The sequence below is a fragment of the Macaca mulatta genome, chromosome 7, assembly GCF_049350105.2.
Source record: "Macaca mulatta isolate MMU2019108-1 chromosome 7, T2T-MMU8v2.0, whole genome shotgun sequence".
NCBI classification, from domain to species: domain Eukaryota; kingdom Metazoa; phylum Chordata; class Mammalia; order Primates; family Cercopithecidae; genus Macaca; species Macaca mulatta.
Genome location: NC_133412.1, coordinates 14,146,000 through 14,168,158, shown reverse-complemented (window position 1 = coordinate 14,168,158; position 22,159 = coordinate 14,146,000). Strand labels below are relative to the sequence as shown.

At 38.2% G+C, this 22,159-nt stretch overlaps 1 long non-coding RNA gene across 1 annotated transcript in view; it reads left to right on the top strand.

Moving 5' to 3' along the window:
* Positions 1-6,165, top strand: part of LOC114679372 (uncharacterized) — a 34,217-nt gene extending 28,052 nt beyond the window's left edge. The window contains exon 4 of the long non-coding RNA XR_003731194.2: positions 5,573-6,165. This is a non-coding gene — a long non-coding RNA (uncharacterized LOC114679372). The remainder of the gene's footprint in view (positions 1-5,572) is intronic.
* Positions 6,166-22,159: the final 15,994 nt, after the last annotated feature.

Here is a 22,159-nt window from a genome sequence, read left to right as displayed (position 1 = left end):
AGCTGATAGATTTCAACCCAGTGGTTTCTGGGAGAATTCTAGGCAGGTGCCATCAGGATGTGCTTAAAAAGTTAAACAGCAGTAATGAATTCCCTTAAATGTCTCTTAAAATGCATATGGATTCTCCAAAGTCCGTACTTTGATTTTGTGTGTGAGGCTGATAGCTGTAAGTCCAAACAGGGGAATGAAGCTAGTCAAGATTTTAAATCACTTGCATACATGTTCTTTCTCTAAGTCAGCAACAGGGAAAACCTGAAAGTTTATCTTACTTTTCAAGGAAGCATAGATGAGCATATGGTGAACATCAGTTATCTTAAAAGTAAGTTTTGGTCATGGCTGAATATTGCCTCTTTTTTCTGAAATCATTAGCTCAGGACTGAATTAACCTGACACACATGTACAACATTAAAGACAGTGTTGACAAGAAACTTCTCAGTCATTGTTCCACATACTAGGGACAAGTACACACCTTTGTTGCTGATTGTAGATGGAACTTGGACAATTTTAAGTGCAAAAGTAGAGTTAGGAGTGGTACCACTCTGACTCTTACATTGAATTGCACCATGTAAATTGAGGTGTTAGAATCATCTGAAGTTCCTTTCAGAAAGCATGACCTAGTGGCAGTTGCCTTGGTGTAGTCTTTCACTGATAATCTTCAGTATTCTCACTTTTAACAGAAGGAAATGTGCTTTCTACTGCTAATGAAATTCTTGTGGTGGTGTAAGACGTAACAATGAAAAATTTTGAAGAACACAAGCACCTAGTGGCAAGAATTTCCAAGTCTGGAATTGGGGTGCCCAGCCTCTCTCTTGAATTCTGGATTCATATTTTCATCCGTCCACTTGTCCTGGTACCTCTTTCAGCTTGATGGGTAGTAAACGCTGGCTCTTGTCTTAAAGGAGAAATTTCTTTCCACTCTCAGTGCCAGGGAAAGGTGAGTCTTTATTTTTATCCTCAGGACAATGTGAATCTCACACTGAGACGACTTCTGTCTTTGCTCTCACCATTCAGAAACGTCAAGCCAAGTCGGTCTTTCTTCAAGTAATCATATACAACATACAGCGTGCATTTTGAGTGCTAATTTTAATCTTGACTTCAACTTATTTCTCTTCACCTTAATTTCCTCATTTATTTCATTTTTAACTCTTTTGTAATGTTTCTACCCCGGCAAGGCACCCCCAAATCCATTTATACAAAAAAGAGGAACATAAATAATCCAAATTTGAAAAATGTCATTTTCTTCCCCATATCTTCTTTATACTCAGTGCTTTAAATTACTGAATTCTCCCTTTTCTTCAGTCACCATTTCTATTCAGTCTCCTTTTAAATATCTCCTGAAGCCACTCCCTGTTTTTCTGTTCTCCTGCTATTGCCTTAATTCAGGTGGGCCATCTGATTGACCTCCCTTTTAGACTCTCATTTTAATAAATTCCATCCCCATGAATATGGTTATTATTTCTCTGCTTACAAATATTACTTCCTTGCTGAAAAATTGGCTTTGTACTTCCTGTAGGCTAACATCTAAATTTCTGCCATATGCTATTTATTATCTGACCCCAAATTTTCTTCTAGGCTTTTTCACTGCCCTTCCTCATAATCCCATGCAACCTGCCACCCAATAATGCTGACTTGCTAATAATGTCCTGAACATGCTGCATTTTTTTTTCATACTTCCACGTCGTTTTTATGCTATTCTGTTTGCCTGGAAAAAACAATCTCTGTGCCCTAACCCTTGTCCCTGTATTTCCTAGAGAAAGACTGCTTCTTGTGGAGGCCTCAGCTCAAATGCTATTATCTTCCAGAAATGCCCAGGCATAAATACTCTCTTCTCTCTGCCACCTTTCAACTTGGAATAAGTTTTCATGGTGGCATATCCCACAGGTATTTTAAGTATTTGTTTGCTTGTCTCTTACCTTGATGAGACCCTAGTTCTACAACAGTAGGGTCTTGTTTTTCTTCTTTGCATCCTCAGTGTCTAGCATAAGACTTGGCACATTGTAGGTGTTCTATAAATGTTTATTAAATTAACGAATAGAGGAATGGATTACCGAATAAGTGAAGGAATGAATTAATAAATCACTTACCTCTGGTCAATGAGAGAGAGAACCAGATTCTCTTGCCCTGTTGAAAATACAGGTGATTTCCACAATCGGGTTGAATTGTATCCCTTCCAAATAACCCCTAGTACCTCAAAATGTGACCACATTTGGAAATAAGGTCATTGCAGATGTAATTAGTTAAGATGAAGTCATAAAGGAACAGGGTGGGCCACTAATTCAACATGACTGATGTCTTTATAAGAAAATGATCATCTAAAGATAGAGATACACAGGGAGATAACGCATGATAACAAAGAGATTGGAGTAATGAAGCTGCAAGCCAAAGAATGCTAAAGATTGTCAGCAAACCACCAGAAACTAGAAGAGGCAAGGAAGGGTTCCCCTGCAGTTCTCAGAGGGAGTGTGGCCTTGCCAATGCCTTGATTTTAGATTTCTGGCCTCCAGAATTGTGAGATAATAAATTTCTGTTGTTTTAAGCCACTCAGTTTGTGGTACTTTGTAATAGTAGTCCTTGGAAACTAAGACACTCTCTAAGCTCACTTTTAAATGTGGGGATTATTTTTATGTAATTTTCCTTCATTTAATTATGATAATATTTCAAGGTAAAATGGTGCATCACTTAGACAGTTTAACAATTTCTTAAAATATTTCACTTCAATTTGTTAATGTTCACAATGTTTCTAAACAATGCTTCTCTCAAATATTTCAAATAAATACTTCAAATGTGAATGCCATATTTATCAGTAACACCACTAACCTAAAAAAATGGTCCTACCAGAGCAGTATTAAGGAGAGTCCCTATGTTGCCTGGCACTGGAGCATTAAAGTCTCAGTAATCAGAATTAATACAGTATTTGAAAAAAATCAACTCTATGGGGGTGTCTCATTTACATACAATAAAAATGAATCAATTTTAAGAGAAAAGTACAACAATATGTTTATCCATTTACATGTTGATGGATGTTTGAGCTGTTCCCAGTTTTTGGCTACTATGAATTAAGTTCCTGTAAATGTTCATTACAAGTCTTTGTGTTGATATGTATTTTCATTTCTCCTGGATAAATATCCAAGGGTGGAATTTCTGGGTCATAGGGTAAATGTATATTTAAAATTTTAAGAAACTGTTAAACTGTCTAAGTGTTGCACCATTTCACCTCCCCACTAGCAATGTATGAAAATTTCCATTTTTCCATATTCTCCCCAAATCTTGATATTGTCAATCTTTAAAACTTTGGCTATTCTAATGGGTGTGTATATTTTGTGGTTTTTATTTGCATTTTTCCTAATGACTAATAATGTCGAACACCTTTTCTTGTACTTATTGGCCATTTGTACATATTCTTTTGTGAAGTACCTGTTCAAATCATTTGCGCAGCTTCTAAAACTAGAGAGCTTGTCTTCTTACAACCCTTGAGTTGTAAGAGTTTTTAAAATATATATCCTGGATACAAATCTTTGTCATATATGTTGTGTAAATATTTTCTCCTAGGCTGTGGTTTGCCTTTTCATTTTATTAGTGGTGTATTTCAAAGAACAGAAGGTTTTCATTTCACTGAAGTCCAATTTATCATTTCTCTGTCATGACACATGCTTTTTGTGGTTTATCTAAGAAATCTTTGTCAAGCTCAAATAACCTTTTTGTCTTATTTAAAAAATAATTTCATAAATTTATCTTTCATGTTTAGGCTCTGATCCATTTTGAGTTAATTTTTGCATATGGTGTGAGGTAGGGGGTCTAGATTTCCTTCTCCTTATAAATGTATAGTTGTTCCAGCATTATATTTTGAAATGCCTATGTTTTCTGCATTGAATCGCCTCAGCATATTTGTCAAAAATCAGTTGGCATTTACATCTAGGTCTATTTCTGGACTCTCTAGTCTGTTCTATTGATCTATGTGTCTATTTAGCACACTGCCTTGATTCCTGAAGCTCTATACTAAGTCTTGAAGTGAGGTAGATTAGTCCTTCGATTTCATTTTTCTTTTTCAAGATTGTCTTGGTTTATTCTAGGTCCATTGCATTTCAATATTAATTTCAGAATTAACCCATCAACTTCTAGAAAAATAAAACACTGCTGGTATTTTGCTTAAGGTTGCATTGAGTCTATTGACCAATTTGTTGAGAACTGACATCTTAACAACCTTAAGTCTTCTGATTCATGAATCTGATATTACTTATTTCAGCCTTCTTTGTTTTTCTCAGTAGGAATTAACATATTTAAAAACAGTTTTTGTTAAAATTTATTTCTCAAAGATGAACCACAATTCTTCCTTTTGTGACTTGGGTCTTGTTATACCCTGAGCAGAACAATGTATGGACTATTGAAAACAAAGGCAGAACCAAGAAAAATCAAATCATTCTGATATTGGTCATAAATAATTTCTCTTCCTTCTTCCAGGCAATAATACTGTTCATAGAATAAAATTGGATTCTTTTACAATGCAGATGCAATTGACTTACAGAGATTACTTTTTCTTTTACAGTCAGAAAAAATGACGACAATACACAGACACGAAAAGAAATAACTATAGGTCTCTAAATTTTAACATTACAGATATGAATTTAGTTGATATGAAGATATCTAACTTCTCTTTGAATGATGTATGGCATGAATGCATCCTTAAATCACCTATTTAGAAGACAAGTGTTCTTTTCAGGTTTTCACTTTTCTTCCTTGGCTATGTCATGGGCCTAAGGCCACATGACAACAACTGAAGACTGCATATACTGACTGTATGCTGAGTTTATATACTGATTGTGGATTATAGATTGAAATTTTAGATTGAGAGTTTAGAGAGCAGAGTATAGATTATAGATTAAGCTTAGATGTAGGTTGTAGATTATAGTAGAATTACCCTGGATGTTTTACTGTTGGCCTAACTTAGATTTGCTTAGCTTTCATGACTTTGTGAACTTCAGGAAAAAGTTTACTCTACAATTCCCTTATCCATAGTTTTCAAATCCAAAAAGCTCTGAAAACCTCCAATTTTTAGAAATAACTAATTTGGTTGTAAAACTTGATCTGACCTCAACTCATTTAGTGCCCAAACCTAACTAAACTGGTATGAGGCTATTTTTGGTCTTTTCTATCATTTAGTATAAATATTTTAAAAATTCACTACAGAAATATTTATACATTTGATTACGGGATGCTGTTGCACACACTGCTGGGATGTTACAAACGGTATGTGCATCATATTACCTTTCTAGACTCTGAAAAACTCTAAATTCTGAAATGCATGTGGGCCCAAAGGTATTAGGCAAGTGATTTTTGACTTGTATATCTGATTTCTTATATATCCTGAAGTCATGCAGTCAAGCTGTGGTGAATTTGCAGAATTTAATTTTTTTGTTACATCTGATTTATAAGCAGTCATAAAAATGGTAAGGTAGAAGTCTTTCATTTTTGGCAGCCCCAGATTTCATTCCCCCTTTTTAACAGCAGCTGGCTCCTTTTGGGGCATGGCTTCTTCCCTATTGAGAGCTAACTCAGATGTCTCCTCACAATATAGTAGCTGAAGAAGATAGAATTTCCTGTTTCCTGCGTCAGTGCTGTCAAGAGTTGGGCACATGTGATCCAAGCTTGGCTATTCAGATGAGCAGTCTTGCCACCTTGATTCTTGGATAAACAACCCGATGACCGAGTGAAAGACTAGACATCACACAACTCAGCTGCAAGTGCTGCCCAGTATGTTCCTGGATCTTAGCCTTCTCGACTTAGTGTCTTCAACCTTCCCTTGCTCTCAGTACCTGTAAGTGTGACCTTATTTGGAAATAAGGTCTTTGCAGAAAATCAAATTAAGATAAGGTTATACTGAATTAGAGTGGATTTGTAATCCAGTATGACTGGAATCCTTATAAGAAGAGAAGAAACACATAAATACCCAGTGAGAATGACATGTGACTACAGAGGCAGTGATTGGGGTGATCTATCTACAAGCCAAGGAAGGATAAGGATTGCTGGGAAACACCAGAAGCTGGGAGAGGCAAGGAAGGACTGTGAGATAATAAATTTCTATTGTTTTAAGCAACCTAGTTCATAGTATTTTGTTACCGCAGTCCTTGGAAACCAATGTGCTATCAATAAATTCTGTTTGGGGTAAGTCAACCAGTTTGTTTTCCTTGTTTGCCACTAGGGATTCAAATATGCTAAGTAAAAATCTACATACTGTTATGTGATTCATGGATGTTACACATTATTTTACAATTCTAAACAGGAATATATTTAGATGAAAAATTAAATGTTCCTACCTGGAAAACAAGTACCAAAGCTCAGAGAGAGAGACAGAGAGAAGAAAACAGTTCAGAAATTCAGATACAAAACTACAGAGCAACTGAAATCCTGAAGGTTTCCAAAATAAAATATTATGTTGCTCATAGCAACAAATTAGTGAATAGCCAATCAGGGCTTGCCTTTAAAATATATTAAAATAGCCTGTCCTTTACATAAGAGAAAGTCTTCTTTATGTTATGATTGCTTTCCAGGATATATTACATTATGATAAATGATTATCTACATTGTTTTGACAATCAGGGAATTTATGAATGAGAAACCGATTTGCCTGCAGTGATGAATTGAATTGTAAAAAAGGCATTAGCAATGATGATACTTTTTAAAATTTGTTTAAGAATTGTGTTACAGTTTTGCTTTCTTTTTAATCAGGAGAAAGAGGAAAAAAAAAAAAAAGGCAGCCAAAAGGCATTTATTTTGTAGTAACAAGCATCTGACAGCTCTCATTAGAATAATTCACTCACAAATCCGAAGGTATAGGCTGGTTTGTTTTGGCTCTATCACACTTATGTGACCTCTCAGCTGCAGTATTGAGATCTCCTACTCATGTTTTTAACCTTGTGCATGGGGCAGTGTCACAAACTGTTGCTGCTATTTGTTCTCAGGTTTCTTAGGGTGAGAAAAAGGATGATTTTCACCAGTTTTAGGAGGGTATGTAGCAACTGGGACCCTGGGCTTAAAGATCTGCATGTTAGGCGTGAAGTGCCTCCTGGATTTGCAGGAAATAAATCTCAAGCTGAAACAGAAATTATGACTACTTTTCTCCATTTATGCCTTAAAAAAAATCCAAAATAGAACACAACAAAAACCCAAGAAGTTAGATTACTTGTTGAGGAAAAAAGAAAGTGTCAAAGTTGAAGTACTACTAACAGACATGGTAAGATTATTTATACCAAGATTTCTTTAAAATTCTGTTAAGGCTTGCAATTGCAACTGCGCCATGATTAGGTGTTGCTTGGGGAGGTTAGCTGGCTGCCCGCCAAACAACCTCACAGTCTGGCATTCATCTTGATGAATTTAAAGTACAGCCTTTTCAGATGTGCAGGCTCTGAAATTGACGTAGTCAGCATCCCGAGACTCACATGTACCAAGCTCACATGAGCCTGATATGTAAATCAGAATGCTGAAATAAAATATACCGTAAGAAACCTTTCTCACCAGCAAAGGAAAATCTAAATGAGAATCTAAATTGTAATGAGGAATAGGCTCGATATGTACAGAACCAGAACATGGGAGATTAGCCATATGATTCAAATTTCAATGGCCAGACGCATTCACCTCCAGTAGCAGAGACCTACCAGTGGGACCTGATGGGCTGGCTCTGAGAACTTGGCCTTGTAGCCCTTGGCTGTGCTGGTCACCCACTGCCAGCTGCTTTACTTCTGACTCAGTACCTTCCAACTTCCAGTGTGACTCTTCAGAAAGGCCATTTCCTTCTCTAGATGTTTTAATATCATTAGTAAAGTATCTGGGTTTGACATATGTCATCACCCTAATCTTTAACCTAGGAGAAATCTTTCAGTCATGTTGGAATGCTTTATTTACCTACAAATCGATTTTCCATCATGTAATATTTAAATGTCTCCCAACTTAATAAATTCTGGTTTGGAGGAAATCTTACTTTTGCCCTGTGTATTATCTACAGGCACTAAGATCTTGAAAATGTCTTTTCCTCTTCACATTACACACAAGGAAACCAGACTGTGAACATAATATGAGTTACTTGAGAATTAAAGGTAAGTCAGGGATGCATACCTGGTTCATGTAGTTAATTAGTGAATGTTGGTTGAGTGAATGAGTGTGAGTGTGAATGATGAGTATGGCTGACATGTTTTGAATTTGACTTGAAATGGAACAGCAGAGTGCATTGATGCAGAGATTTTCCTGCTCATCACTTTTGATAATCAAAAATACTTTTATAATTAAATAAAATATTAGCTGGGCACAGTGGTTCACGCCTGTAATCCCAGCACTTTGGGAGGCTGAGGTGGGCAGATCATGAGGTCAGGAGATCAAGACCATCCTGGCTAACACAGTGAAACCCCGTCTCTACTAAAAACACAAAAAATTAGCTGGGCGTGGTGGCGGGCACCTGTAGTCCCAGCTACTTGGGAGGCTGAGGCAGGAGAATGGCGTGAACCCCCGAGGCGGACCTTGCAGTGAGCCAAGATCGTGCCACTGCACTCCAGCCTGGGCGACAGAGCGAGACCGTCTCAAGAAAAAAAAAAAAAAAGAAAAGAAACAAAAATCTTTACTAATGAGTAACCTTTCAAGTTTCTATTGTGCCAAACATATTCAGTTCACAGTGAAGAAGTGGCAATGACCTGATTTTGCCATTTCGTTTTAATAATTTAGACTGTTTTCTTTTTCTAAGGTAATTTAGGCACAAATAGTAAGATGCTGCCCCTGAAAAAAATTGTCAGTAATTACAAGATCACATTCTATCCTGCTATTTTCCTCAGGGCAAGAAACTCCTGTCCTTACTGGAGAACTAGCTTAGTGGTCTCCCTATGGTATTAGTCTATCAATGGATATATGTATTGAGTGTCTTTTATGTATAGGGTATTGTGCTAATTGCAGTGGTGTAGTTATTATTACACATGTTCTTCACCTTCGGACATATTAGTTGAAAAGCCAGTATCTACATAAGAAAAGATAGTTATCATCACAAAGCAAACAAAAGAGGTGGAAGAAACATTAAAGACCATAAGCATTTATACAAAACCACTCACCAGAATTGGAGAGGTCGGGGAATTCTTCAGGGGCTTTATGAAAACTTTATTTTCTTCTCATCTTACCTCAACTTTCTCTTGTTCACACACAAAAAAAGTGTTTCAGTACTTTATGTTCAAAGATATTCTATCAGGCTGGGTGCGGTGGCTCTGCCTGTAATCCCAGCACTTTGGGAGGCCAAGGCAGGTGGATCACGAGGTCAGGAGTTCAAGACAAGCCTGGCCAAGATGGTGAAACCCCATCTCTACTAAAAATACAAAAATTAGCTGGGCGTGGTGGTGGGTGCTTGTAATCCCAGCTACTTGGGACACTGAGGCAGAGAATTGCTTGAACCTGGGAGGCAGAGGTTGCAGAGAGCTGAGATCACGCCACTGCACTCCAGCCTGGGCAACAGAGCGAGACTCCATCTCAAAAAAAAAGAAAAAAAATTTCTATGTTCTTGGATTATGTAATATATCCTGAACTTTCAAGCCAAATATAATGGCAAGGCCAACTTCTTTCACTACACTCTCTTCTTAGGTCTTTATATATGAACGACTTCCAGGATCATATATCCAGGACAGTCCCCCTTCCCTGTGACCTCCAGACTTACTATTTGACTATCAGTTTGACACCTGCATTTGGTTGGATGGCAGTAGGCATCTCAAACTTACTATATCCAACACAGAACTCTAGATTTCTACTCTGCTTGTTCTTCACCACTGTCACAAGCCCCAGGTCTCCCTCAGCTCTGTGAATGGAACCACCATCTAACCACACGATCAAGTAAAAAACCTAGAAGTCATTCTTGAGTGCTGTTTTCTTCTCACTTTTCCTCCTCCTTGCCTCCCTCGATCTATCCTAAAGTCCTCCAGGTTCTACCTCCAAAATACATTCTATATCTATCCACTTTTACTAACCTAGGCCAAGCTACCATCATTTCCTGCCTGATCTCTCTTTTTATTCTTTTAACCTGATTTTTTTTTACTGTGGTAAAATATACAGACAATCCCCAATTTATGAAGGTTCTACTTATGATGTTTTTACTTTGCAATGGTTCAAAAGCAATAGGCATTCAGTAGAAACCATACTTCAAGTATCTATACAGCCCTTCTGAACATTTTATTATAAAATAAGCTACGTGTTAGATGATTTTGCCCAACTGTTGGCTAATGTAAGTGTTCTGAGAATGTTTAAGGTAGGTTAGGCTAAGCTACGTTGTTCAGTAGGTTAGGTATATAAAATACATTTCAGGGCCGGGCGCAGTGGCTCATAATCCCAGAACTTTGGGAGGCCAAAGTGGGCAGATCACAAGGTCAAGAGATCGAGACCATCCTGGCCAACATGCTGAAACCCTATCTCTACTAAAAAATACAAAAATTAGCTGGGTGTGGTGGCACTGCCTGTAGTCCCAGCTACTTGGGAGGCTGAGGCAGGAGAATTGCTTGAACCTGAGAGGTGGAGGTTGCAGTGAGTCAAGATTGTGCCACTGCACTCCAGTCTGGCAATGGAGTGAGACTGCATCTCAAAAAAACAAAAAATGCATTTCAACTTACAATTTCTTCCCTCCCTCCCTCCCTCCCTCCCTCCCTCCCTCCCTCCCTCCCTCCCTCCCTCCCTCCCTCCCTCCCTCCCTCCCTCCCTCCCTCCCTCCCTCTCTCTCTCTCTCTCTCTCTCTCTCTCTCTCTCTCTCTTTCTCTCTTTCTTTCTTTCTTTCTTTCTTTCTTTCTTTCTTTCTTTCTTTCTTTCTTTCTTTCTTTCTTTCTTTCTTTCTTTCTTTCTTTCTTTCTTTCTTTCTTTCTTTCTTTTAGATCGCCTCTGGTGCCTGCCTGGGCTCAAGTGATCCTCTCACATCAGACTTTCAAGTAGCTGAAACCACAGGTGTGTGCCACCATGCATGGTGAATTTTTTAATTTTCTGTAGAAACAGGGTCTCATCCTGTTGCCCAGGCTGGTCTCAAACTCCTGGGCTCAAGCAATCCTCTGCCTTGGCTTCCCAATGTGTTGGGATTACAGGCATGAGCCACCGTGCCCAGCCTCTGTCACATCTATTGTCTTTTCTTCACCGCATTTATCACTATTTAACATTGACATGCTTATTCATTGGTTGGCTAATTTATAGTCTGTCTTCCTATTTTAGTATCTGCCACCATAGCACTACCAGCGGATCTAATAATTCCAAAGTCAGTTGGTTTCTTTTTTTTTTTTTTTGTCAGTTGGTTTCTTATTTTTACTCTCCTGTGGTGTAGTATATTAATCTTCTAAACATAATAGACATTTGCAAAATGGTATATCACACTTCAACTATAGTATACTCTCTGTGATTGTGGTGCCTAGTACATTACTGCCAGGTTGAGACTAGACATGTGAAAAGTGAGTATGTCCCTTGGAAGTACTTAAGACATAGCAGATCAATATATTTGGATGGCCATGTCAAAATCAGGGTGTAATTTGTATTAAATGAGTGTGGACACTCATAGATGGTACCTATAGATCCTTGCTGTTATTGATCACATACTGCTGTCAGGGGAAAAAATTGTGCACACACCCTTAAACTCTGTGCATTTATTTACAAATTATTTATAAATCGTTAGTGTTTACTTACAAATATTGGAAAATATTGGTAAAATTAGTAAAATATATTAAATATTAATAAAATTAAGTTTTTATTTTTTAAGATTAAAAAGCAAATACAGGTTCCAATATACTTTTTCTACATATACTCTGGGATAAATGCTCCCCACTCTTGAGTCCACTGGCCTAATCACAGACCAAGACGTATGTCAAGAGCAAAGCTCTCTTCACTGTCATTGATCAATCTTCTGTCAATATACTTTGTGGAGGTATAGATCTCGTTCAGCTGCCTATCACAACAGAATGACAGTTGTCTGCCTCTCCTTAAAATGCAGGGAGAACACTTGATGGTCTCTGGTATGGCCTACTAGTTTTTTGTTGAGTGAAGTTATTAATGTTCTACCCTTAATTTTCCTTCAGACCCTTCTGGTGGATATCATCTTCTGCCTTTTTTTCCTTTTCCTTTCTTTTTTTTTTTTTTTTTAATAATCAAAGGAGTCTTTGTGTTCCAGTATGACACTAGGCAAAGTTTTTATACAGCCCATCAGGAATTCATATATGACCTCACTGGACAATATTCAACTCATACTTCATAACATCATGTAATTTATGTGAAGAAATTTAAACAACTAAGGCTTTCAGAATAAGAATGTTTTATATTTAGCAAAGTAGTTGAAAGAGACATATATGATAATTTTGCCCATTGTTTATACATTTATTCTAATGAATATGATTAGTTTTATTTAATAAATAGAATTGTATGAAGTCATCTTTTCATTGAATTTAAGCATACTATGCATATAATGTAAGTTGCTAAGGTTTGGTGAAAGTTGAGGTGTTTGGGGGTGCTTGGGATAATGAGGCTTTTGCTCAATGAATTGATTTTCCAGTTACGTTCTTTTCAAAATTAAGAGATAAAAAATATATTCTTTACCTCAAAGCATCTGAATTATCACTCTGTGATCAGATAGTCTGAATAGTTTCCACCAAATTGAAAATTTTCTGTTTCCATGGGCTTTGTAAAAGAGTCTTCCTATTTTAAGAGGAGAGAGAGGAAAAAGCAAAGTTGTCTGTATGAGAGGCCAGGTCTATTCTCGGCTTTGTCACTAATTACTGTGTGGCCTCCTGCAGGTCACTTTATCTCTCCGGTATGATTGTTTTCTTATCTATTGAATGGACGCAGTAATTCCTGTTCTCCCTCACGTTTTTAGGAAGTGCTTTAACTCTGCAGGGATATGCATGAAAATGACTATATAAGTAAAGAAATTTTGCCATAAAAGCTGTTCACACGTAAAATATTACTATACACGAGTTTCACATTTAAAAACTGTTTTTTGTTTGTTTACTGTGTTTGTTTTATCCCGTTTTGCAAATAACCTTTTTATTTTTAACAGTTTTAGATTTACAGAAAAGCTGTGAACACAGAGTTCCCGTATACCCTGCATCCAGTTCCTCCTATTATCAACATTTTAGATTGGTATCTTATCCTTATTTTTAACAACTAAAATAAATATTATTCTATATGTTCAAGGACTGAAAAATAAATGTGGCATCCCCTGATTCCTTTTCTGTGATCTTAGCTTCCCACTCCCCTACCAGCCCATGGAAAACAATGTATTTGTGGTAAGATGTATCAGTTATGATGCTTTTGGCTCCAAATAACAGAAAGACCTGACCCAACTGGCTTAAGGAGTAAAGAAAATGTATTATCTCAGATGACGGGAGATGTGGAGGTAGGAGAGTTCTGGGATTGATGCAGCAACTCAGGGACATCAGGAGAGTCTTGGGCTTCTTCCATTTTAATTAAATTTATTTAATTAGTTAACATTTTTAGACAGGGTCTGGCGCGGTCACCCAGGTTGGAGTGCAGTGGTGCTATGTTGGCTCACTGCAACCTCCGCCTCCGGGGCTGTTGATTCTCCCACTTCAGCCTCCTCGGTAGCTGGGGCCACAGGCGCATGCCACCATGCTCAGTTAATTTTTGTATTCTTATTATTTTTTATTTTTATTTTTTGTAGAGACAGGGTTTCCTCCTGTTGCCCCGGCTGGTCTTGAACCCCTGAGCTCAACCAACACTCCTGCCTCAGCCTCCCAAAGTGCTGGGATTACAGGCAGGAGGCACCACGCCAGGCTTCTTTCATTTTTCTGCCTTGTTCTTTTCAGTGAGTTGGCTCTTCTGCAGTCTAGCACTGCTCCTGGTTGCCAGATTGCTGTAGCAGTTCACACATTTAATCCAGAGGCTACCACAATCAGTAGAAAAGAGGTTGTTTCTCCCTTTGTGGTTCTTGATCAGCAAAGAATACCTTTCCCAGAAGCCCTCTGGAAGATTTTCTATTTGCTTTCATCCAATTTGCATCATATACCCATGCTACATCAATTAATGGTAAGGAAATGAGGGCGCCATGTCTGGCTTATAGTAATTGTGACATGTCCCTTGGGGCTGGGATTGGTATTCTTTTCCTTTGAGAAAGCACATGGCTATCTAAGGGACAGAGAATACCTAAACAAAAGTGACCTTTGGGTAGAAAGAAAGTGTGGCAGTGGTGATGAGTGGCTGCTGGGTAAGCATTAACAAAAGCAACTTCAACAGATATTATTAAACTTGCATAATAATGGTGAGTGGAAGAAATTTAAATAATAAGATAACTAATGCACATATTTGCATATTATGGGCCAGGTATTATTCTAAGAAAGTGGATTCTGTAATATCATCAAGGTATTTTCCAACTTACTTTAAAGTAATGTAGATTTGGAATTCTGAACGGTTCTTTAGGGCCATTAAAATTTGCAAAGCTGCCTATTTTACAGATCGAGACAATATATGCTGAATAAATATTTGTTGAACTGTATTGAATAACTTTTTTTTTATGAAACTTTAAAGCAAGATATATATTTTGCTTCTTCTGCTTGTCTTGAATACAGTTTACTCTTTTACATTTTGGCCCTTAGACCATTTTGCCTTTATTGTTTAATGTATTGAATATACATATTTCAAGTAGAGTTAGTATGAATAAATTAATATAGTTAACATGTTATATATAATGAATTGCGTTAAAAAAGCTTAACTTATAACTGTCAGAACATTACTAAAATGTGAAGAATTCATTTGAAACTATTAATCATCTATTTTAAAAATTTTACATCTGTTTGATTTTTTGGTGTTTTACTGAGGTATAATTTACAATGAATTCACTCATTTTTGGTGCACAGTGTTCTATGATTTTAACACTTTTATAAAGTATGCGACCACCAGAATTAAGACGGAGAAAATTTACAACAGCTTAAAAAGTTCTCAGATACTTCTTTGTAGTCAATTTCTTCCCCTCCACCACATCTCCAAACCCTGGCAATTATTACTTTGATTTCTGTTCCCACAGTTTTTCCTTTTCCAGAATATTGTATAAATGGAGTCATATAGTATATAGCCTTTTGAATCTGGCTTCTTTTACTCAGCGTAAGTCTTTTGAGGTTTATCCATGTTGGGGTATGCATCTGTAGTTGGTTCTTTTTCATAACTGAGTTGTGTCCAGTCATAGGTATGTACCACAGTTTGTGTATTCATTCGTAAGGTGGTGGACATTTGGTTTGTTTCCAGTTTTTGGCATTTGTGAATAACACTGCTATAAATACTCGTGAAGAGGTTTTTGTGAGTATATTTGTCTTTATCTTGGGTAAATGTCTAGGGGAATTGCTGAGTTATAAGGTAACTGTGTATTTAATTTTATAAGAAAATGCCAAGTTGTTTAACCAAGTAGCTATACCATCTCGCATTCCTACCAGCTATGTATGAGAGTTCCAGTTGCTCCACATCTTCCCTCAACATTTGGTAATGTCAATGTTTAATATAAGCTATTCTAAGAGGTATGTACTGGTATCACACTGATTTTCATGTGTATTTCACTAATGACTAATGATGCTGAGTATCTTTTTAGATACTTACACAACACATCTCTTCATTGGTGAAATGACTAATCAGAGCTTTTGCCCATTATTTTTTTTACTGGGTTATTTGTTTTCTTATTACTGAGTATTCAGAGTTTTAAAGTATTCTAGATATAAGTTTCTATTTTTTTTTTTTTTTGAGATGGAGTCTTGCTCTGTTGCCCAGGCTGGAGTGCAGTGGTGCAATCTCAGCTCACTGCAAGCTCTGCCTCCTGGGTTCACGGGATTCTCCCACCTCAGCCTCCCAAGTAGCTGGGACTACAGGCACCTTCCACCATGCCTGGCTAATTTTTTTGTAATTTTAGTAGAGACGGGGTTTCACCGTGTTAGCCAGGATGGTCTTGATCTCCTGACCTCGTGATCTGCCCGTCTCAGCCTCCCAAAGTGCTGGGATTACAGGCGTGAGCCACCGCGCCCGGCCCAAGTTTTTATTTTTAAGATTCAAATTTGTATATTCTAGGTTAGGGGAAATAAAAACATTTTACATTATGATTTCTTGAAGATTGCTTATGTGCAGCTTAAGCTAAAATGCCTTTCTAAAACTCAAAAGGCCATGATAATTTTAAAATAAATTTTTCTCTAATATCCTGAAAAAAAAGTTAAGCAACAATAACATTAAGGCTTTCTAAAATACAATCATGAGCTGTTGATATTCATAATATTAATTTCCGTCCTGAAGGTTTGCAGCATGATTACTACTTATCATAGAAAATTAAGCTATAGAATAATGTTCATTAAGTTTTCCTTATGGCTCATTATAACATTGCTATAATGCCAGATGAACCTCACCCCAACTCCCATCCCCTAAAAAACAAGAGTTATCAATGAGCCAATGGGATAATGTCATATTAATTAAATAGAATATTAAGTCAATACTTTGGTTTTTCTGTTATACAATATTCGGAAACTTTATTAGTTGAGATAGGCCAGGCTGATGCTATGGTAATAATTCCCACATCTCAATGCTTAACACATAAAGGTTTATTTATTGCTGTTTTTAAAAGGACTCCTGTAGCATGGTGGTGGTGGTATGTAGGTTGCTCTATTTAGTTTCTCTGTGCTCCAGGATGATGGAGATTTCCACTTCTAGAACTTTGGTTGAGTGTTACAGCAAGGGAAGAGAAAGAATGAAGAATCCTGCAGTGTTTCTCATTGTCTCCCAGACACATACAGGTCTCATCCACTCACATTTCATGAGCCAGAATTTGTAATGTGGCCCCAAGGGGGCTGGAAAGTGTGTAGTCTCTTGTACATTCTGGAAGTTGAGGAGAACTGAATATCGGTGAGCACTAACAATGTTTACCACATTTTCTAAAATAGTGTAAAAGATAAATTATAATAACATTATGTAAATTAGAGGAACATTTTGAGATAGTTTTACTATTTACTGGCTAGGAAATCTTGGACAAGCTACCTAACCTCTCTGAGCTTCAATGACCCCACCTGGAAAAGGGGTAATAGCAATAGCTAACACTTATCAAGTGTTTATAAGGTGTCAGGTTCTGTTATGAATAGTCTACCTATATTAAATGCATTAATCTTTATAATTCACACACAAGAGGTACTTATCTCCATCGTTACATATGAGACAATTGGGGCACAAGGACACAAAGCAACTAGCGTCACCCAGACAGCATGTGAGAGCTGGATCTGTGATTGAAGTCCAGGTATCTGGTGCCAGTGCTCCTCGACTCCGTGACTAGGCTTTACCTCTTCTTTGATAGCTAATCACACCCATTTGAATGAGATGTGTATTAAGTACTTAACTTGCCATTGCAACATTTTAGATGTGCTGGCAAAATAGAAAGCTGGCTAACATATTCAACTGAATGATTCAGTGAACATGGTGTTCTTTTATGGAGGTGGGGAGTAGGGAGGGAAAAGGAAAGGGTTATTCCAAAATTATTGTATATGTGGCCAAGGGTTTCTGTCCACAGTTCTCTATGGGTGCCTTTTACTCTCTATAACTCATTTTAAAATTCTGACCTCAATACTAATAATGATGCCTTTGAAGACTTCAGTTCTGACACAGGCACTTGACAGATTTTCACAGAATCCTACTACAGACTGAATTTGATAGGGATGCTCTATAATAAATTACTTGGGTCCCTCTTCTCTCCAAGAGAAGTTAACTTCCATCACAGCACTCTTAAGAGTTTCAGATTTCATAGAAATCAGTGTTTCTGGATATGTCTGAGCAATCAGTGACTTTGTTAGACATTTCAACTGGATCTCTCCCATCATTCAGTGTAAGAAATTATACCAAGGGCTCTATTCTAGAAAGCCACGAGATTCCCTTGTCAGTAGGAAATGCTTTTGGGTGCGAGTAACAGAATACCTAATAAATAATAATTGAAACAAGAAGAGTTTCTTTTTCTCACATAGCAAGGAGACTGAGGGTTGGCAATGCTGACATGGGCTCAGTGGCTCTAGTGGTTTCTTATCCTTTTCCTCAGTGTCTTGACGGCCACTGCAGCTATAACCATCCCATCCTTACATCAAAAGGAAGGGGATGACAGTAAAGGGAAGAAAAGCTTTCTATGAAACTTCACAAGAGGTGTCACAGTCACAACAGGATCACATGCTCATCATTGACCCAGTTCACCTGTGCTGTGAAGATGCTGAGCATCTTCCTCCAAACTCCTGATTAAAATGCATTCTGCTAGACAGGATAAAGGAGTATGTGTGCATATGTATGTGTGTAAATGGTTTGTGTAGACAATAAATTGTAGATGAAATATTGTGTAGACACACATCCTTTCTCGTAGGCATCCGGGAATAGATAACTCCCTAACTGGGTTTTCATCATGAGGGCCTATTAGCTGCTCTGGAACTGACCTGAGCCCTCGGAAAGTGGCAATATTGACTTCCAACTCTAGAAGACGAGGGCCAATCAGGCTGTCTCTGTGAGCCTCCAATTTCAGCACATGGGGGGTTATGGTTCCCACAGCAGTCAAGAAGTCCTTCCTCATCACATCTCCTCATCACATCTCCAAGAATGAATGAACTGATTATTTTGGCAACTCTGTAATTCGACTTCACTGCATTGTAAACCCAGATCGATTTCAGGTAATAATCAGATCAAGCCATTTCAGGACAGTTGTGTCAAGCTTAATGTTTTCAACAAGATAGGGTGCCAGGTTGAATCTGATGCAAATTAATTTGAAATTTTCAAATTCAGTTAACAAAAGAGTCTGGATTATCTTTATACCACAAAGTCTACCATGCTAAATGGGTCCATTGCAAAGTTATTCTTGAGAACTGTAACTTTTGTTCTGCTTAACTTTTATTATTTGTGAGTTAAAAAAGGTAATTTTTTTTCCTCTCTAATTCCCCCTTTCATAATTGATGCAACACATTTGCAATAGAAGGAGCTATTGAGGGCACCGCATTAAGGACAATGTTACAGCGCACACCACCAGTTTTCTTTCAGATGTTCTCATCCACCCATTGAGGTTGGAAGTTTGGAGAGTGCATCTGAAAAGCCTACCAATATGCCTCAACTTTGTATCCCTGTCTTTTCATGTCCCATGAGATATTACTAACAAACTATGAAAAGACAGTCTCTGAGTACTGAATATAGGTTGGTTCGGGCAATTTACTTACCAAAAAAAAAAAATTAATTTTATTTTTTTGAGCTAGAGTCTTGCTCTGTTGCCCAGGCTGGAGTGCAGTGACGCGATCTCGGCTTGCTGCAACCTCTGCCTCCCGGCTTCAAGTGATTCTCATGCCTCAGCCTCCCAAGTAGCTGGGACTACAGGCGCATACCACTACACCCAGCTAATTTTTTTATTTTTAGTAGAGATGCTGTTTCACCACGTTGGTCAGGCTGGTCTCGAACTCCTGAACTCAAGTGATCTGCCCACCTCAGCCTCCCAAAGTGCTGGGATTATAGGCGTGAGCCAGGGTGTCCAGTTGCAGTTTGTACTACAATTTAATATTTGTGATTGGTGAAAACACATTTTAATGTTTATTTAAAAATTTTTTAAAAATTTTTCAGATAGCATATCTGAGGGAGGGAGAAATCATTCTCTTCAGTGTAAGTATTCTTTCAAGTTTTTTTTTTTAATGTTGTAAAGTAAATAAATAAGCAACTTCTACAAGAAGCAAAACAACATTAGTTAAGTCCTCTGTAAGCAACAAAAGACCACTTATCTAACTGGCAGCTTAGTTAACTGGAACTTAGATGGGAAGCTCAGTTCATTGTTTGCAGAATGTTCTGAAGCCCCCAGAGAAGCCACAATTTTCGATACCTGGCACTTTTGTAACAGTGTTTTCAGCTGCCTAGGAGAGCTGATTCGGCATCTGCCTCCAACATTACTGGCCTGTTTTGGGAGAGGAGCATCAGCACTTGGTTCAATTGTTTAGAAATTATACAGCTTGCCTGTGACCTAAGGAGGATTACGTTTAGGAGTGGGGCACTTTCGAAAATCATGTCTTTTAAAAAGTCACCCCAAAAAGTGTCACAGTCATCAATCAGAGGAAGAATCCAGGAACAAACTAGTGATTTCCCCAAATTCCTTTGCTTTGCCTTTTTGTTTTTTCAAAGATCAAATTCAAATAGCATTTTATGCTTTCTTTCACTGAAAGGAATGGGCTGAAGAAGGTATTTCACAACTAAGAATTAACAATGGCCTGAAGGTATTTCTTCAATCCTCTTAAAGAAAGCTTTTATATTATGACAAACCTGTGCACCTTTAGGGGGCTCATCTTGTGCATGGTGGATTTGAGCCGTCAGTCAGATGTGAAAGTCCTGGCTGATCCTGTGCTGTGCTGCTGCTGAAGCTGTATTTATGGCAAAGGCTTCGCTCACTATCAAAAGAAACATGGGCTCACTGTCTCTGAGCTTCTCCTCCAAGCAGAGGAATGTTAAACCAGACATCAGTCTGCGAAAACAATCAACTAAACATATGCCCACTCTCAAAGAAGGATCTTGTTCTGCCTGTCTCTTAAGTTTTGGAAAATGGCTTTTCCTAAATCAGCTTTAGAAAAGCAATAATAAGCCAAGCTACACACCTTATAGTGATTTTTATATTAACACAGAAAACACAAATTTTTAATGCTTTGTATCATTCAAGTAGAATCTTCAATGGGTGTAGTAATATAATTATAATTATATAACACACAATGCGACTATAATATATGATACTAGTTTTATTAGAGCTATGCTTTATGATGTATTAGGCACTAATCTTATTTAACCCTCATAATAGTCCTGTGTGATGGGCATAATTTCAATTTTACAAATGAAGAAACTGAAACTTCTAGAGAGTTTGATTATATCTAAGCGCAGAGGTGGGGATTCCAGACTATTGTCAAAGCTTGTGTCTTAGTCAGTAGGCTCTACTGCCTACAGTTCTAGAATACTATATACTGGTCATTCTCGGTGATGATCAGTAGATGTTCATCAATTACTGTTGGTTTAAATATTACCTTATCCTTACAGGAAGAGAAGATGGTAAACATAATATCTATGGGTTTTTTTTTTTTCCAGTGGAAGAAAAGTCAATATATAAATTGACCAAAGGAAAAAACTGTCTTCAGTCCTTCCAAATTCATTCTTAGTGGCACATCCTTAGGCTCATGGCAATGTATAGAAAATGACTGTCATCAAACGTTAAGGATTTTAGGATAGTAAAGTACTAATAAAATGAAAACTATTTCTGTCAAAATGCCCAGCTGATTTCCACCATAGAGATCTGGGCAGGACCAAAACAGTAAGGTTCAGAATGTACATTAAAAATATACCAGGACCTTTTACTTTGTAAATAGTCAATATAACTTATGGGATTAGAAATTCCTTGGAATAAAATATTAACCCTGTGAAGGAAAGGACAGTGGACAGGAAGTTAGGTGGTGCAGATTCTGGTCCTGCGTTCTATTAGATAGCTATGTGGCCTTGGACAAGTCACCTACCCCCTCCAGATTTCAATGTTCCCATCTGTAAACTGAAGCCTCTGGTGCCTTTCAATCATTCAAATTCTGAGTCGATGAGGCGGATCCTTTGGAGCGGGCACCGGATATCCCTTTCCCAGAGTGCTCTGCGCCGTGAAGAAGCGACTTCCGGGTTCTGGGGGCATTTTGTGTTGGTTAGAGCTGGAGTAACCAGATGGCGTCGTCGGCGGAGTGACAGGACCGGAGCCGGCGGCAGTGGTGGCAGCGGTACCGCGCCCCAGCTCACCGCGCCCCTTTTCCAGCCCCGACGTCGCCGCGAAAGCGAGGCAGCAGCGGCTGCCCAGAAATAGGTGGCCCAGCCCTGTCTGAACCGCTAGAAGCCCTTCACAAACTGCGACCTGGCAAACCACCAGCCGAAAAACAAACAAACAAAAATGTGACTGAGCAGCAGGCATCAGGTTCCCTTCGCCGGCATCTGGGCCCTGGACGCCAGGAAAGGCCTCCTTGTTCCGCTTCCTGCCGCCTTCCACGGTAGGCTTGGCCCAGCCTCCATCTTTGTCTCTCAGGACGGCTAGCAGCAGCGGCTCTAAGGCAGGATTCATTGTCGGAAGGAAATGCAAACTGGTATGGGATATCTGTTCTGGCTCCTTCGGAGACATCTATCTGGCGACCAGCATCACTAACGG